General features: G+C 45.2%; 1 protein-coding gene across 1 annotated transcript in view; it reads left to right on the top strand.

Moving 5' to 3' along the window:
* Positions 1-5,364: 5,364 nt before the first annotated feature.
* The window catches only part of ESR1 (estrogen receptor 1), a 366,173-nt gene continuing 355,936 nt past the window's right edge, over positions 5,365-15,601 (top strand). Inside the window, exon 1 of the mRNA XM_045843476.1 lies at positions 5,365-6,123. The gene's annotated coding sequence lies outside the window, so the exon portion shown is untranslated. The remainder of the gene's footprint in view (positions 6,124-15,601) is intronic.

A 15,601-nucleotide genomic window follows, 5' to 3' on the forward strand; every position in this document is an offset into this window, starting at 1 on the left:
TAAGAGTTGGTAAATATATTTCAGTGTGTGTATGTCTGTAAGTGTGTGTGTGTGTGTGTGTGTGTGTGTAGGGAGGGAGGGAGGGAGGAAGGAAGGGGGAGAGAGAGATTTGGGGGCATATTTTAAACAGAAGTGGCATTACACAGTGTGTATTGCTCTACATGTTGCTCTGTATCACGTAATGCGATGTCCTGGAGACCTTTCTCTACACCTGCATCTGTCTCCCCTCTAGTGGTGCGCTGCCTGGTACCTCACAACACAGGCATTTTCTAACTCATTCAGCCGCGCTGTCGGGCAGTCTCCGTTTTTCACAATCACAAACAATGCTGCATGAAACACCTTATTTATGCATCATTGGACACATTGCAAGCATTTCTCAGGGACAGTTATGGAGAGGCCAGATGGCTGGGTTAACGTGTGCACTCACTTACCTCTCAAGTTGCTTCCTTACGTGGCTGAACCAATTTAACTGCAGACGAGTATGAGACTATCCATTTCCCCACCGTCACCAAGAGCTGATTTGATCAAATCTAGCAAGTCTGCTGATCTGAGCAAACAGTGGCGTGTGGCTGTTTTATCTTGCGTTTCTCTGACGCAGGAAATGTACGGGGCAGCCGCGGGTGGTGCGGGTCCGCTGAGAGGCAGACACCAAGACTAGACGTGTTCCGGAGGCTGATTAGGACAGATGCCGGGGAGGAGAGCAGGGGAGAGCGCACAGGATGTGGTGGGAGCTGTCGGACCCCTGTTGGAGTCCAACCCCATGGGGGAGGGAGGGGAAGGATGAGGGCAGACCCTGCAGACTCTCAGGCTCCAAAGAACACCGTGGCCTGCCCCACGTGGAGCCCTTTAGTCAAAGTCTCCTGTCCCAGGAGTCCTGTGCTGTCGCCTGGCAGCAATCCTGCGCCTAGCAGCCCTGCCTGGCTTAGTCCCTGGCTGGAGGCAGCCCGGCCTCAGTGCGAACAGGACAGTGGATTCAACCGCGGCAGCCAGGACGACTGTCAGTCATGCGCCCCACAGCAGAAGGAGTGCTGCGTTTTCCTGGCCACTGCTGACGCTTACTGACCACTTGGATTTCCTTCTTTAGGACAAATTTTTCTGTAAAGGGTCACATCGTATTTTAGTCCTCTCACAAGTACTCGGCTCTGCCTTTGTAGCAGTAAAGCAGCCATAGCCTGCATGCAGATGACTGGGTGTGGCTGTGTTCCAATAAAACTTTATTAACAAAAGCAGGTGCCGGGTCAGCACATGCTGCAGTTGCCTGGCCCCTGGTCTCGGAGATCCCTGTTTATCTATATACTACCTGTTACTTGAGAGTTTTGTAGAATTTGTCCAGATTCAGTAAAACTATCCAGATGCAGTGCTTTTCTTAGAAGACAGACTTTGATTAACCTCCTAATTTATTCTATGGTTACTAGTATATTTAAGTGTATTTATTCTTGTACCAAATATTCATAATACATATTTTTTGGAAGTTCAAACATAGGGTGTAGGGTTTATTTTTCTTGCTGCCAGTTGTTTAACCTAGCCTGCCCTTTTAAAAATCTTTGCATTTATCACCTTTTAATTCCCCTTTTTAAAAATTGATATTTCATTTAGGAAGGCCTACACAAAAATTTTAAGGCCTCTGCTACAAGTAAACGTAAATCAGAATAAATATATAGAACTCTAGGTGATATCAGTTCGTTGGTCTAAATCTTCAGGTGCCATGGATGAGGAAGAGAGGTACCCAGTTGCAACAACATTCTGTTCACCTAAAGCTGTTAGCCAAATCTGTTAATATAATATTTTGAAACTATTCATAAATAAAACCATTACTGCGTCAAGGCATCTTGCCACCGTCTGCATTCACGCTTGTTGTTGTTTGTGAAATTACTGGGGTTGTTTACAGTGAGTGGCTCAGAGTCCAGATTCTGGAGCTAGCAGGCTTGTATCTGAGTCCTGGCCCCACCGCTGCCCAGCAAATCAACTACCTGGTCTGCCCCAGGTTCTTCTTTGCGGAATGGAGTTAGTAATAGTATTTACCTTGCGGTACTGTGTCAGCCGAGTGGGTTAATGAATGCGGGGAACTTAAACTGGGCCCAGCACAGGTAAGTGCCACCTATTTGTGTTCATCTTAGTCCCACCAGCGCACGTTCTTGCTCTGCTCTGCAGCTCTGCCTGTCGGGGTTTTACTCTCTCTGGTTTCATTTTCTTAAGTCTCCCTTTGACTGATTTTGTGTGGTCGTCGATGTGCTTTTTGTAGGATGCGTTTGTGAAGCTCCGCCGTGATGGGTCACGAGCCTGTCGACACCAGCGGTCACCGTGGCATCTGTTGGCTCACCCTCAGCGTTTCAGCAGCGGGGACCCAACATTCAGGGCATGAATCACCAGGGGTTCCTGCCCTCCCAGTGACCACCCTTCCCTGGGTGGGCGGGGGCAGGGGTGGGGTGGGGGGTGGGCACTGCACCCGCACAGCTTCCAGACGCTGCGGTGCAGACAGCTTTCTCCGGGGCTGAGTTTCCACAGAGCGCAGGTGGAGGGGCTACTCTGAGGCTAACGTTGCAGGGTTGGGGGAGGGGCACCACACTGACAGGAGGTGTTGCAATGAGAGGACAGGAAAAAAGCAAGTCGTATGTATAGGGAGCTGCTAATATTATGCTTATGTTGCTGTTCTTTTTGAAAATTACTTTATTGTTCAATTACAGTTGTCTTTCAAAGAAAAGCTTTGAGTGTGATTGGTCAACGGTTTTAAAATGAATCTTTTCTTTTTTCTTTTGTTTTTTCTCACCACCATTTACCCCTCCTATACCTTTTCCACCTCGACCCACCCCAGGGCCCCCTGCAGTCACCACGCCGTTGTCCCTGTCCACGAGTCCTTCGTCTGTTGTTTTCTTTTGCTCAGTCCCTCCACTGGTGACGGATACCGGTTTATAAATACATGCGACTGTGTGGATCTTACCTTTTTTCCTTCCCGTTTTTCGGGAGGCGGAGCTGGGAAAAGGTGCTTCAGTCCACCGCCTTGCTTGTCTTCTACCCAATTCAAACACCTGCGCTAGTGCAAATAGACGCTTTCCCCGAGAGCAACGGGAAAAGCATTCCAGTCATCTGTTAATGTGAATAATGGGAACATGTTCTCTTCTGTTTTATTCTGGCTACGTGATTTCTAAAAATAACATATCAATTTACCAAATATTTGTTGTCTGCCTTCTGTCTGCCAGGCCTGTGGCAGGTTCTGAGGGTACGATGATAACTAAGACAGTGCTGGCCGTTTAGGAACTCTGGGTGGAATCCAGCAGTTTGAGAAAACAGTGAGAAATTTCTGTCACTCAATGTCCCTCACTAATAACCAATATTTGCACAGATATTTACAGTTTACACAGTGCTTTTTTAAAAAAGATTTTATTTATTTATTTTTAAAGATGGAAGGGAGGGAGAAAGAGAGAGAGAGAAACATCAATGTGCAGTTGCTGGGGGCCATGGCCTGCAACCCAGGCATGCGCCCCAACTGGGAATTGACCCCGCGATGCTTTGGTTCGCAGCCCACGCTCAATCCACTGAGCTACGCCAGCCAAGGCTACACAGTGCTTTTTAATACAAAGGGCATTTTAGTTTATTTTCATTACAATCTAAGATGTTGGCATTATTTTTACTTTTTAATCATTATGCCATTTTACTATGAGAAAACAGTAGGACTAATTTTCCTCAAAGTGCCAAGATGTAAATTGTTATAGTTTAGGTGTAGATTATTAAATGATACAAGAAAGATGATATAGAAACACACGTCTCATTCAAGATTCCAGATCTTGAATCTTCCCACCATTGTTCGGTTTGGTGTCTGTTATTTTGGAAAGTGATTTAACATCTCTGATCTCCGGATCTAAAAATGGGGGTGGTAGATGAAATAAAAATGTCAAATGTTTCTTAAAATCTAATACTTCATGAGCCTGTCGCGAATGGCACTTCCATTTACAGATGAAACGTTTTGACAAATGCATCCCAGGCACTTAATTGTATTATTGAAATTGCGACGAGGCTTAGCTGCTATTCCATGGTAGAGGGTGTAGGTCTCTTTCATTGCAATGATGTGCTTTCTAGACTTATTTGCTCCTCCTCCGCCAAATGGGATATTGTTGATCACAACATGCAAAATATGGAGACACAATCTCTTTACGAGGCCATCTTTTCTCTGACCGAGGAGCACCGAGGGATCAGATTTTGTGCCGGCCTGACGCCATCCACGATCACACGCCTGTGTGGGTTTCGTGGCAAACGTTGCTCAGCACGACGGGACATGCCACAGGCAGTCCCCTAGGAGGGTCATCGCGGCGTTGTCCACTAGGGAATGTGATCTGAAATATTTTTTGTATAGCTGCCCTAATTTTATGAGTAGCCCAGGGGACAGTTTTAGTATCGTACTGAAATGCACATATAAAACTATTTTTTTTTGCACACACAGGCAAAGGGATTGTTCACGTGGGAATGCCACTGGCAGTCATACCCTGACGTGTGGCGTGGGAGGGAGATGTTTCTGAACTGGACAGTGGTGGGTGTCATTGAGAAATGTTCTACAACCTGTGGAGCAGGCACAGGAAATTATAGAGGCTGGGCCAGAACTTGGGTTCTGGGCCCGACTCTGCCCCCAGGTCAGCACAATGCCTCCGTTTGTCCTTATTACTGCAGGGGAAAAGAAGAACACTGGCTCAGTTTCACGTATCTGGGTGAGGGTGCACAAGTTAATGTATATAAAGTGATGTGAAAATGTAAAGCATCCTAAGTTCTGTCTTTATGTGAGAGGAAGGAGCATGTATTCTCTCTTTCCATTCTTCCTTTTCTTCCTCTCTTTCTTCTTTCTCTTTTTTCCTTCTGTTCTAAACATTTTTCAATTACAGCTTACATTCAGTATTATTTTATATTAGTTTCAGGTGAACAGCATTGTGGTTCGAAAATCCTGTACTTTACAAAGCGCTCCCCCCGTTATTTCCAGTCCCCGCCTGGCACCGCGCACCCCTGTTGCAATATTACTGACTATACTCCCTGTGTCGTCGTCTTCTTTGAGTTGCCTGATGCACAGCCAAAAGCTGAGTGAATATCTGCTTTGTGCCTGACACAGCTTCGGGAGCATTACAGAGAGTCTCACGTGGTACCCCAACTAATCCACAAGCTCCTGATACTGTCTCTTGCTCTGAAGGCCAGGAACAGCAGTGGGGGGAAGTCGGGGAAGTTACGTAAGCTCTGCATTCCAGCAGGCAATGAAGACTGCTCTCCAGCGTGGTCAGTCTGATTCCAAAGTCTGTAGTCTTACCTGTAATCAATTTATTGACTTTCTTTGCTGAAATAAAGCTCTGGAGAATCGCGAGCACAAGGCTTCTGACTTTGACAGAGACGTTTCCCGATGCCAAATTGCTCTCTAGGAAAGTCTTAACGATTATAGTCCCACTGGGGGCGTCCAGAGTGCCCGTTGCCTGTGTCATCAGCACCATGGACATTGCTTTAAAGCTGATGGCTCACAGTTCTAAAATTGGGCAATTCTTTGATTACAAGTGGGATTGAAATTTTTAAAAATTATGTTTATTGGCCTGAAGCATTTTGCCTTTTACAGATCTGTTGCTAGTTTCTCTAGGTACGTGTCCCATTTTTCAAAATAGATTTTTAAGACCTCTTTACGTTTTAAGAGCTCTTTACGTTTTAAGAATATTAACCTGTTTCCATTGTAATCAGTGTTTCACAGGACCTCTGTTCTAATATAGTTTTTTAGCGCTAAGGTCCGGAATGCAAGGTTGCGTACTTACCATGGACATTTTCAGTGCTTTGTGGTGCATCTACCATGAACACCAGCGGTGGAGGAGCAGCACCGGCCTTCACCGTGAATACCGTATTTGCCGTCTTTTGGAGAAATCACTGGTGGTTTTTGAGACAGTTGTTCTGTGCTTTCTTTAAACAAAGTTTATTTGAAAGTGGAAACGACTCAATGCCTAAACAAATGGTGTTAGCTTTGTCCAAAAAAAATATTTGGTTAATAGATTTTATTTTGGTAGATCCTAAGGTTTTGGTCAGTCCGAGAAATGAACCTGTAGCTTTAAGTATTTTCAGAATCTGCTGCCAACCTATTTGATTGGGAATTATATCCTCTAGCTCTCAAAGAAGGTAAGTGTTGTTTTTTTTACTCCTTTCAATTTACCTCAGATAATTGAATATTGTAATTGCTAGGAAAAGATGTGATCAGATCAAGCCTCACATTATTACTCTCAGTTGATTGTGTGGAAGACTTGTGGTAATTGAATATGGTAACAAACCAAACCAGCCTGCATTGCCAGGACTTATCCATAAGCAATATATCTGCCTTATAGCAGACATGCTTGTGTGGTCATCAGTGTAGCATGCTAGAGTTTGATAGTTTCAAAGAAATCAGAATGAACATCCGTTCTGAACACTCACGGTGGCAGGTGAAATAAACAATGTGCTCATCCCAGAGCACAATGTGAAATTCCCGATCAACTCTGCCGAAGACTTTGGCAACTTGAGTGAACACCGGATAGCTCCGGCATGATGGACTCCTATAACTCGTGGTCTCGAACTCTCAGCTTTGTTATCCAGTGACTTCAGTTCTCGTCTTCTCTATGACTGTGCACACTTGTTGGTGGGTACCGTTCAGTGGCGAAGCTTTACGATGGGCAGACGGTGTTCCAACTCCTCTCTTCCACTGTCAGAACGTGGCTCTGGTCTAGCTGTTGGCCCCTGGGGTCTCAGTTTCCTCATCTGCAAAGCCTTACTTAGGGGGTTGTTGTGTGTGAGGATGAAGTGAAAAATGTGTGCTATTCATCAAAACATAATTTTGAGCAAAAAAAGTAGCAAGTCTCAGGAGACTAGACCTAGTAGGAAGGAATTCGGTCATAAAAACTGACAACAGGCAGAAGCAAACAGTACTTTGTTTACAGGTACAGGCATCTATGAAAAAATCATAGAAAGGCTCCCAAGAAGGGAAAGAAGCAGAATCCCGGACAGTGGTGATCTGGCCAGGGAGAAGTTAGGGCACTAAATTGGGGAACATAAACTAGGCATTGTACATTTGGGAATGTTCCATTTAGGTTTTGGTAGCCTGGATTCTGGGTGTCATTTTCCCTATTATAATTTAAAAATACATATATGTGATGTACACTCTTTTGGATGTATTTTCACTCACAATAAATATTTGTTAGTACCACTGAGGGGGGTATTGCGTGCACACGCGTGTGCACATTGGCAAGTCCCAATACTCCGCCTCATTTCTGAATGATGGCTCCAGAGGTTGGTAGGACAGTGGTTTGACCTCTTAGCTGCCCGTTAGATCATTTTGAGGACCTTTAAAACGTATACCTGCTGCTCAGGCTCCACCCCCAGTCATTCTAGTTGATTAATAAGGTTTTGGGCCCAAGCATCAGTATTTTAAATTTTTAAAAATTTTTATTTTTGACTTTTAGAGAGAGGAGAAGGGAGGGAGAACGGAAGGGAGAGAAATAGCTGATGTGAGAGAGAAACATTGACTGGTTGCCTTCCGTACGTGCTCTGACTGGAGATCAAACCTGCAACCCAGACTTGTCCCCTGACGGGGGCTCAAACCAGTGACCATCAGTATTTTGTATAAAAGCTGCCCAGTGGATTCTAATGTGAAGTTAAAATTGATCAATACTGATATCGCTTTGTAAGGGCTAGTGCAATAGTCACTAAGTGAAAAGGGGGTAAAAAATAAAATTATTAAAGTAGCTCAATAGTTGATATTTAAAAAAACTTAACATAGATATCATGGGGAAAAAGTCCGACTTTGTTAGACTTCCTTACAAAGATTTTGCAGCTTAGTGTTGTTTCTTTTCTGAAGTGTGTATTGGTGGTGGGGTGGTAGGGCGGAAAGAAGAAAGGTAGACCGTGCCTCAAAACACGGGGTCCGGATGAGCAGGAAGTGGAGGCTGGAGTCGAGCCGGCATCCTCAAGTGATGGGAAGAATACATGCTTGTTCCAAAAGTCCTGAAAGTACTTACCTTGATCCAATATCATGACTTTCATTTTGGTATTAAGGGTGACTGAATGGCACAAAGTATTTTTGCAAACACAAACAAATATTCAAAACAGTTATGGGCACAGCCTGTATGGTCCAGGAGCCGACCAATGAGAAGGAATGCCGACCGGTGGCACATGAGCAGGGTCCTTCCAGGGCATCTCGCCTGAGGCTCACCTGTCACCCTGCCGGGTGCTCACGTTTTGCCAGTTCAGGGGAGCGAGACCGGAAGTGGCATCCTGCTGGAGGGGCTAAGGCAGGTGGAGGGGGTACCCTGGAGACTCAGTTTTGTGGGTATTTAACATCTGGTGTGGAATTATTGTAATATTTTAACAATCTTTCTGGTCTCACTGGTGTGCCCAGGGAGATTATTAGTTCTGCCACCTATCAAAGAACTCAAAGTCTCACCATTTCATTCTCCATTTCTTTGGCCATCAGCATATAGTTCATAGGCAACAACAGAGTTTTCCTTCCAGGTCTGGGCAATAATAACCATCACCGTCAATACTTGCTGAGAACTGATGATTTCATCTTCCTACCAACCTTTGGGATAAGCGCCACTTCCAAGGACGGTGGTGGGGGGAGCAGAGGTGGAATAACTTGTCCCAGGCAATAGTTGGGAAATGAACGAATAGGCTTCAAACCCGGGTCTGTCTGGGCCTTGAGCCACGTCGCCCGGGACTCCTGTCACCAATTTTCCCTCCTTCCTCATCCCTCACGTCTGCCTCAGCACATCTGTCGGTGATGATGTGAAGAGCAGGGAAGACCCCAGGCAGGTGGCAGTGGCCAGAGGAGCTGGACCACAAGGCAGTGCTTGGAGATGCTGCTTCTCCCGTGAAGGGTACAGGGTACAGGCAGAAGAGAGAAATGAGGAACAACTACTTCACTTTTTAGTTTCAGTTCAAAATTAGTTTTTGAAGAATAGTGTTTGAAGTTTTTAGTATGTATTTGGAAAATGAAGGGCTCGTTTATAAGAAAAATGCAAAACATTCCCGTGTTTCTCCGAAAAATTCTCATTAAACTTTTGTGCAGCTAGTGAATGAAGTCATTGTTTAGTCTGTGTGATGGGACGTTGACCAAGAAGACCTGGTGCTAGGAATGCGGTGACCCTAGATCCACCGTCACATTGGCGAAGTGTCTCATGCTACCTAAGTGTTGTGATTCTCAGGTATTTACAAAGGGTTTGGCTTGGTCCTCTGGTAAGGTAGGATTTGCCTGCATGCTCTTGGATGCATTTTCCCACCTATTTGAGCCTCAGGGTTTTTGTTTGTTTTTGGTGATTATTCAATTACTTATAACAGAAGGAGAGTGTTGTGTGCAGTGCCCGGGACCCATGGTGTCAAAGTCTCCACTGCAGGAAGGAGTTGGTTTAGAAATTAATCAGTTAGTGAATGAATGAAGGGCTTGTAGATCTTCACATGGGGCGGGTGCTTCAAAATCCCAGTCATACCTGTGAACTCCTCACTTTTAGTTCAAGGTCTGTTCTTCAACCGTGACTCAGTGAGCTTTCTGGACAACAGTCTGTGTCAGCACTTTGCTGAGCACATCGAGTAAAAACTTGACTAGTAAAGACTCAGATTTAGTTTCCCCAGAAGGCTTGGCACCTTTGGTTTCATTTTCTCACCTTCATTGCTCCTAATACTTGAAGCATTAGTGCAGTTGCTTCGGGTTATTCATGACTGGCATGAGGATGAGGTGTGTTTTCCTGCCTTGTTCAGTCCCATTCATTTCCTGGTAGGGCTTTCCCTGTGTACCCAGAACCGGGTGGGGTGCTAACCGGGGCTCCAAAAAGTACAGGCTTATATTCAATGAGGTGGGAACCTGGTTGGCTCAGAAAGCCTTCTGCATGGGACTGCTGGGGAATGACCCGAGAGCAATACGTAATGGAGGTTGTGATTGTAGTTGTTTTATGGCCACGATCTGAAACGTGAACCTGGTTCTTCCAGATAGCACAGAAAAAAGCCTAGAAAAGAAGAGGGAACCCAAAGGTGAAATGAATGAGCTCAGGAGAGAACTTGTTGCAAGTTCTCTGGGGATTTCACCTGAGACCCTGCTGTTTGGTGTGGGCTTTTCTTCGTGGTGGACTCTGGATTTTTCTGCCACAGAACTTGTCCTCTGTATAAAGGACCCTGGATGCATTTTGGCAGTTTCTCCACTGCCCTTTGGTGCCCTCTGATGCCACACAGTTAAGCCACGTTCTTGCTGAGTGACTAAAGGGAACCATAATGTGAAGTAAAGACAAAGGGTGGAAATGGTGACTAGAAGTGAGGAAACAGTCTCCATGGGAAACCATCTTTAGGAAGGGAAGGGAACACAGCTCGTATGGAATACTAGGAGCAGGTCAGCCTTCCATCAGAGCGAATAAACAGGGACACCACTACCATATTTTTAAGTGTGTTCATTTAGAAAACTTAAGCCACGCTGAAATTGACAAAGTTCCTAAATGATCTGCTATTAACCCAGTAGGCTATTGAAAAAAACGATTACTAAAGAAATAACTATTAAACATGTATTAGGTTATGATAAGGATGAAGCTTAAGGTACCATGAGAAGATAATTTTTCTTTGGGCAGAGAAATACCAGGCAGAGATTTATCTCTGACGGTGTGACCTGCCAAAGTCCCTGATGTCCAGCCCATCTGATAAAGGTCAGCAACTGAACGCCCAGGCACGTTCGCATACACAGCACCTGACAAACACAGCAAAGTTGTTTTTCTCGGCCCAAACTGCACCGTTCTCTTAGAGTTTCGGAAAACAATAAGCAAAATGTCCTTATTCTGTGTGTAAAGTTCTATTTTTGCTTTTTTTACACTGGAGACCAATTGGTGTTGTTGCTGAAAACTAAGTGAAAACTAATAATGTGATGTGTCTGTTGCTTTTGACTCTTTTTTAAAAAAAAACACATCTGACAAAACTCTCCATCTTCTGATTTGAGAAGGAGATAGGAAATGAAGACGACGAATTGTCTTTAAAATGATCTTAGGGAAAAAAAGGAGATAATACATAATCATTTTACTATGATGATGAGTTTGGGTTTACAGAGTATTAAGTATTTTCCAAACTACTGTCTTCAGTTGTAGACTCGGTAGAAAACACGCCAGACCTAATGGCTCTAAACTTGTCGTCCCGAAAATACTCTTGGTAGCATTATTATTATTATGAATCACAAGAGCAGTCATAAAGATCAAATCTAGTTTTGAGAACCCTCCAGACTTCATTTGTTGGGGGAGGTGGTTTAGAATGAGCAGAATTAATGTTCTTCCTGGCTCCCAGCTGTGTCCAGCGCGGTTATTTTTATGCTCTTATTTTCCTGGCTGGGCGCCCCCCTCCATGAAACGAGCAAACAAGGCGGGGCGGGTCAGAGAAATAGCAGGGTAACAGGGAGTTGGACTTGAACCCAAGCATCAACCCCTCCAACTGATCTTTTAAAGTCGTTTGGTTCTTAGAAGTGTCTGTCAAGCCATATAAATCACTGTGAATTTCACCATTGAACTGGCCTCAGAGATTTTGTTTGAAAGAGACAATGCCTTGGGAGAGTGCGCTTGGACGCGCAGGACGCCAGAGCTGGGCGAGCAGACCTGAGCGAGTCCTTGCCTGGCGGGAGCACCAGGTCGTGACGGCCCTCTGGCGCAGCCGACTCTCTCTTCTTCATGGAAGTCTGCTGCGGGCTGTGCTCTCCTCTTCCCACTCCTCTTTCAGACCACCCTGAGCTCAGGGGCAGTAAATATTACCCGCTCGTTTTATATTTAGGGTGAACTTTGATTTTGGCAAACATTGAACTAGCGCTCCCCTCTTCTTATCGGTGTCCTCACTAAAGGTGAGAGGGCCAGCAAGGGGGTGGCAGCCAGCTGGTCACGGGGGTGGGGGGTGGGGGGGAGGGGAGGTGACTAGCCCCAGTGCCATCCCCCCAGGCCAGCACCATCCTACACAGCCTTCTTCTTCTTCTTTTAAAAAATATATCTTCCCTCCCTTTTTCCATGCCAAGACTTAAGGTTTCAAGTACTTCAAAAATGAATGATTTCTAAATCACCTCAGACTACTAACATAAAATGTTTTAGCACATTTTCTGCAAGCAGAATGGCATACAAGAAATGATTTTATTCTTATCCATAGTCTCTTTTAGGGATATGGAGACATTATCTCAAATTATTACTCCAAGGAGATAGAGACAAGGATTTTGCACCGTTCTAGTTCTCAAATCATTTTAGGTATTTTATTTCAATTTTCTTAAATCTCTTGGACAGTTATTTCCTTCTGTATTTTCTTATATCACTTAAAAATTACATCTTACTTGGTTGGAGTCTAAAGAATTGCATTGAAAAACTAAGAAATCATTGAAAAAAAATTCCATTAGCACAACTATAGTGATCAGAAGAAATTGGCTAGTTTCAGTGTCTTTCTTTGGGCTCTTCATAGAAAATTGTTGAAATGTGTCCTCCATAAGTAACTGGCATTCTGAAATTGATTTAAAGCTGTCGTGAGGAAGAAAAAGCACGTTGAAAAAAATTAAATCTTAGGTTTGGAGATATTTAAAAAAAAGTCCCATGTCCAGAGGATCCCGATACAGGCCCTGTCTTTGTTCAGCTGTGAGAAGGGATGGAGAGAAGTAGCACAGTGGTGCAGAGGGAACCTGCTTCCTTTAGCCATGCTTGTCCTTTACAGAGGGTTTTTTGGTTAATAATGCCAACTGTTTCTCTAGGGAAAACTGCATGTTTCTGCTCTCCTGTGGAAGCAGTCACAGGGCGCTACTAGATGAATTTGACAAAAACACCCACCACTCCTGGACCACTGGTCTCCCCCGTCTGATCTCCGCTAACCTTGCCAGGCCACTGCAGTCTTCTCCTTGGTTTAGTTTAGGGATCTCTCAGTTCCTTGAAAGCGTTGGGGCTCCTGGCCTTCACACGTCTATTTCTGCAGCCAGAAGCACGCCCCTGTGGGGCAGGCCTTCCTTCCCCTGGCTGACTCCTACGTACCCCCCGAGGTCTCCCTCGCCCAGGAAACAGAGGGTGGGCAGGGGGTGTTTGTGCTGGGCCGAATGCACGCACTGGAGGAAGAAGGCTCTGTTACCACTCTCAGTGTGCCTGAACTCAGCAAAGTTTGTTTGATTCTTAGTGTAAGGGCTGTTCAGTGCTCCAGAGAATAGATGGAGGCCCTCAGGTGGGATGGGTGGGAGGGGCTATCTCTCCTCAATGGAGAGATAGGAAAGGAGAAAGGAAGGGGGGAAAGGAGGGGGAGGGAAGAGAGGTGGGAAAATGGAAGAGCAGTTAGGATATCATAGGAATTTAGAGTCGGAGGATAATTAGAAAGTAGAAAATAGATCTAGAGTCAAAAACAGTGAGAAAGACAAAAGTGTATAGAGTTGGTACTTGACAAAGATCTCACTGGCTAGTGAGAACTTCCCTCCTTCTTTTTTGCTGACTCACTTCTTCTCATTTACTCAACACCTCCTTTACTCCCACAGGGAAGCTGGGAGTTCCCATAGAAACCAGGACTTTACATATCAGAGCACTTGCTGACGCTTTACTAAAATGACTCTTTGTTAGCTTCCTTTTCCCCTGGACAGTCAGCTTCATGAAGGGCCTTTTTTTGTGTGTTTAAATCACAGTGGCCCAGCACAGCGGTGGCCTCCCGTCAGAAATGATTAACTATTTGTTGGCAGCCTAGTGCTTGGGCAGGTCAGTCACTGTAGGAGAATGGACTGCAGGGTCCTCATCTGTGCTGTGGGTGGTTGGCCCAACTGGTACATAAGGCCCCAGCCCAGCTCTGGTCTTCCTGCCAAATGCCAGAAATAACTTACCCAAGAAGGTAGAGATGGCATCTGTAGTGACCCCCACGATCTTGTCATGCAAACTCGGACTGCTTAGGAGAGTGTTTATAAAGGACCTTGATTGACCAAGGCAGGACAGTAGGACAGGATGGTAGGAAGAGAACAAAAAGCCATTTCTATGGAAAGATGGAGTTGCCCATCCATCTATCATGGACAAGAAGATATATGATAAATTGATGAGCCGCGGCAAGATCACTACAAAGGTGTTTCAGAGACAAGCCTGGTCCTTCAGAGTGATAAGGAAGAATGATCCAGAAATGGGACAGTAATAAATTAGGTCTATATGTATATATTGTGGCATGTATGTAGTCTGTCCAGAAGGTATCCAGCCATGTAATATGAAAAATAGAGACATTTATTGAAGAAGATACAAGACACAAGAAACATTGTACCTAGGACCTCACATAGTCCCCAGTTGCCTTTAGCTGCCCCATCATATTTTCCTGAATCTCATCAATGGTCTGAAATCTTTTCCCTTTCAAAGGTGATGTTAGTTTTGGGAAAAGCCGGAAGTCACAGGACGCCAAATCTGGGCTGGTGGGGGCCTGAGTCACCTGGGTGATTTGATGTTTTGCCAAAAAACTCTGCAGGAGATGTGATGCATGAGTGGGCATGTTGTTGTGACGAAGCTGCCAATCACCAGCTGCCCATAACCATGGCCTTCTGAATCATCTGAACAGTTTCTGTGGAGGCATGTTCAAGCTTAACCCAAAATTTGATGCAGATTCATTATTCTACTCACACAGTTATTTTTAATGCGGTGGCCACACAGTCTACACACTCACTCAATGGTGTCTACCACCCCCCTGACTAGTACAGTGAAGCTGTCGTTGTTCACACATGTGCTTTCCAGCCCACACTCCTTGGCTGCCAGGCTACAGCGATGTTGTGCAAACCAGTCTCGTTATATTAACGATGGCTGGACTTTTTCCTGACAGACCTTGAATGTACTCATTTAATCAGCAAATAATATTATTTAAAAATATTTTATTTATTTATTTTTAGAGAGATGGAGGGAAACATCTCTGTGCAAGAGAAACATTAGTCAGTTGCTTCTCGCAAGCCTCCACCTGGGGACCTGGCCCGCAACCCAGGCTTGTGCCCTGACCGAGAATTGAACCGGCGACCTTTCAGTTCGCAGGCTGGTGCTCAGTCCACACCAGCCGGGGCCAGCAAATATAATTGAATGGATTCTTGGGGAAAGTGCTAAGAGTTAAAAAGATAAATCAGACCTCAACGATCAGGAAATCTGGTTGGGGAGGAAAGGTGGAAACATAGCTAGGAAGATGGTAAGTGGGCTAAGATGGGTGGTCCATGTCTTGCCAGGCCTCCGGCCTTGGTTTTCTTACTTGTTAAGGACTTAAAAAGAAAGCAGGATTACTTCCTGCTGCATCATTAGAGAAGTGGTATTCGAGCTTGGACTTTAGGAATGGCAGAATTTGGGCGTTTGGAGATTGGAAGTGGCATCTCAGGTGGAGAGAGGAGCGAGCAGAGTGGAAGAGTCCCTGCCATTGGCAGGAACAGGGAGAGGGTGGTTCAGCTACAGCAGGTGACATGAAGCTGACCCGTGGCAAATACACTTAAAAAGGCAGCTGCGGTCAGCGCAAAGGCATTCGGACTTTGTTCTGTAGGAAATGTGGAACCACAGCAGACATCTGAGTGGGGTGCTGGCTGCATACAGCTGGGCTTCAGAGAGTCATAGCAGCAGTCGGGGAGCACGTGGGGGCTGGGAAGCCTGGACCCAGCAGGACCAGCGAGGAAGTGACA

This window comes from Phyllostomus hastatus, unplaced genomic scaffold, assembly GCF_019186645.2.
Source record: "Phyllostomus hastatus isolate PE091 unplaced genomic scaffold, TTU_PhHast_1.1 phas_contig_40, whole genome shotgun sequence".
Classification (NCBI taxonomy): domain Eukaryota; kingdom Metazoa; phylum Chordata; class Mammalia; order Chiroptera; family Phyllostomidae; genus Phyllostomus; species Phyllostomus hastatus.